This window comes from Garra rufa, chromosome 7 (assembly GCF_049309525.1).
Source record: "Garra rufa chromosome 7, GarRuf1.0, whole genome shotgun sequence".
NCBI lineage: Eukaryota > Metazoa > Chordata > Actinopteri > Cypriniformes > Cyprinidae > Garra > Garra rufa.
Genome location: NC_133367.1, coordinates 24,300,099 through 24,303,497, shown reverse-complemented (window position 1 = coordinate 24,303,497; position 3,399 = coordinate 24,300,099).

Here is a 3,399-nt window from a genome sequence, read left to right as displayed (position 1 = left end):
CTCAAAATCAAAAATAAAATATATTTTATGTAATGAAAATCGTCCTTTTAATATTTATTGCATTTACTTTCATGGCAATTATGTAGATTTTCCTCTGTCATTGCTATATTTTGGAGGGAAAATAGAAATATAAGATTATAATTCAGATTACAGAAATAAGAATTGGGAAAACATCTTAATGTTACAAAATTGGCATTATTTTCATAATTTATTTTCTAATTTTGCTGTGAAATATAACCTTTGTGGGATTCACCCAGGTAAACTGATAAAAGGAGACTTAAAAGAGCTCATTCTTTCTTGAATACAATCCACACATACGATAATATTCACACATTTATAAAAACAAACCGGCCTTTCCACGTAACGTAGCTCCTGCAGGAGGGTGTAAATGAATTCAGGATGTGAAGTGTTACTTTAAAATGCACCGAACCAGACAAACATCCTGTTTGTGAAGTTTCAAAACAGCAGCACTATAAATTGCAACAGTAAAACCACCGAAGAAATGATGGTGTACCTTCATCACACATTTTTGTCTGCATACACTACTTAGTAGCTACAAAAAAACCCTTTAAAACAGGCCAGAGCAAATGAATAACCGGTTTTGGAGTAGTCGTATCCTTTGAGGGGCTGATGTGAGAACTTACTGAGCGTCTGATGACGGATGTGCAGACTTCTAAGGGCCTAGTGCAAATGCATGCTTGAATCGTTCAGTCTTTTTAGTGTGTGTCAGAATTCCTCGGTCCAAAGGAGGAGCTGTATTATGAGTAAGAGAGGAAGCAATAGGATGGATGAGATGGTTGGGATGTGGGCGGCACCGCTGTCCGGTTTGTTTCTGGAGTTGGGGGGCTGGATTGGGATAATGGCGTCGCGTGGTGGAATTCGTACATGGGTTTCCTTTTTAGTGAGCACTGTAGAAAGACAAATGAATGAAACGTAAGAACAAGGTGGAAATATTACATTTTGGGTCCTTCATAGAACCCTTTCTTAGAACCTTTTACCAGTATAAAGGATCTTTAAGGGTAGTGATGCAACAGGAGATACATTTTGGGTTTATAATGGAAAATTGCAATACCAGCCATGTGCCTTGAGGTTCATACACTTGAGCGACCCTGTATTAACCTCTCTTCGCCAGTCACTGCAGAACTGGCTCCAACCAGATTCTGTAGCTACAGTATCTGTAATATTATTTACATATCTTGTCTGTATCTACATCCTGTCTTCATCTTCAGCGCTTAGCTCAAACAATAGATAGCGTACAACCGAGCAAGTTTACACCTAGGCAGGCTGCTATAAATACTCTGCAAGGTCAGCACTCATAAATAGAAAGAAGGAACATCTCAGTAAAGAATAAAAGACCTAAAGACATAGGGTTTCATTCACTAATAATTCCATAGATTCACAAAACGTGTTTACCACATGAACCTATGGGAACTTTTTCGTAATATGCGAATTATGTACCAATAAGTATATATCACTGCAGAAATGAACACTGGAGGCGGAAAAACAGCGAGCACTTGTAATAGTTTAGATTACAGCTACATATGTTTCACTTTCTGGACATAACAAGCTTGCTCGGTTGATTAGCTGGCACGGAACTGGACTTAGGATGTGGAATCCTTGGGTACAAATCCCATGAAAAATATGATTCACAATAAAAAAACTGAAAGATGAGAGATTGAAAAACAAGCTAAAATGGCATGCTTGCGATTGCGTTTTTATGTCACATTCATAGGTTTAGGTGTAGTGCAGATACATTATTTTAAAATGTCACAAAGCATTTGAATTACAGCGCCACTCAATAGACATTTCAAATCAGACCTGCGGTGATACCTACAAAACCAACGTCGCATAAAACGTACCATATGTACGTTCATCTGTTCAGTGGACATTTCACATCGAATATGTCACGAAACGTACATGGCAGCAACACCATAGAAGAACCATTTTTTTAAGTAATAGTTCTTAAAAGAATTATTTATTTAAAGATTTGAAATCTCTAAAGAACCTTTTTCCACTATAATGAACCTTCTAGGGAACAGAAAGGTTCCATAGATGTTGAAGATTCTTAAATGGAACCATTGAAGCCAATAAGGAACCTTTTATTTTTAAGAGTGTAACGACTCACTAAAAGAACCATTTTGGGTTCCTCAAAGAATATTTAATTGAACTGTTACTATGTTCTTAAAAATAAAGGTTCTTAATTGGCATGGATGGTTCCATGAAGAACCTTGAACATCCATAAAACCTTTCAAATGCAGAAAAGGTTCTTTTGATTTTTAAAATGTTCTTCAAAATGGTTTTGTTCACTGAAAGATTCTTTGGGGAACCAAAAATGCTTTTATGGCATCACTGCATAATCACTAGGGCCGGGACTCGATTAAAAAAATTAATCTAATTAATTAGAGGCTTTGTAATTAATTAATCGAAATTAATCGCATTTTAATCGCATATAAATATTTGACCTGAGAACAGTGAGAAGTAAGTTTTTTTTCATATGGATTTTTAGTATACCATTGAATAAAGACTGAACACATAAACTTAAGCAACAAAATATTGTTTATTTTTGTTCAACCAAGTCCAACAGACCAGTGCAATATTGCCATTAAGTGTAGCAATAGGATACAGTGTTTCCCCTAGGTTTCCATACTTTTTTTTCTCGGTACTTTACCCTACTTTGTGTAATAACGAAAACATTTATCTCAGTGAAAAAAAAAAAAAAATCCCAAACTCTCTATTTTAACATTTTGAACAATAGGGCTTTACAATCTTTTGCTATTTTTTTTTTAAAAGAAATTCTTGTGTTTTAATTTTTCTCATAATCAAATGAAAGCATAAATATTTATTTATTTTTAATCAAATGAAAAAACAGAGGTTTGCTGTTAAAAACAATAAATAATAATAATTTAATATTTAAATAAAAATCGTAGTATTTTTTCTACAATTAAGTGGTTAATCTTGTTGTTATATTTATTTTTTATTATATATATTGTTTTTTGTCAATTATTTAAATAGGAATATTGTTCTGTTTCATGTTAAACCGTACTTTTATTTTGACAGGTTGCCGTGAAGTTTCTGTGTGTAAAGTATGATATGATGCTAGTTTTCTCAAATGAAACGGTAAAAGTGACACTGACAGTAGCTTTGGAGATTGAGTCTATCTGTTCATTTGAGATGCAAATGCCAAAAAATTAACGGGAGCATCACGCGTGCAGTAAAAAAAAAGCGTCTCTGCCATTCTAACATACAGAGGCAAACTTTACATGCAGGATTCATATTAAAACGGTCTTTTTGCATTTCAGTTTTCACAGATACTAGTCCATATCGCGATTTGAATTAAGTGACAGACCAACTTTTGATTTATCAATCCAAAAATCGACGAATTTATGTGGCATTCCGCGC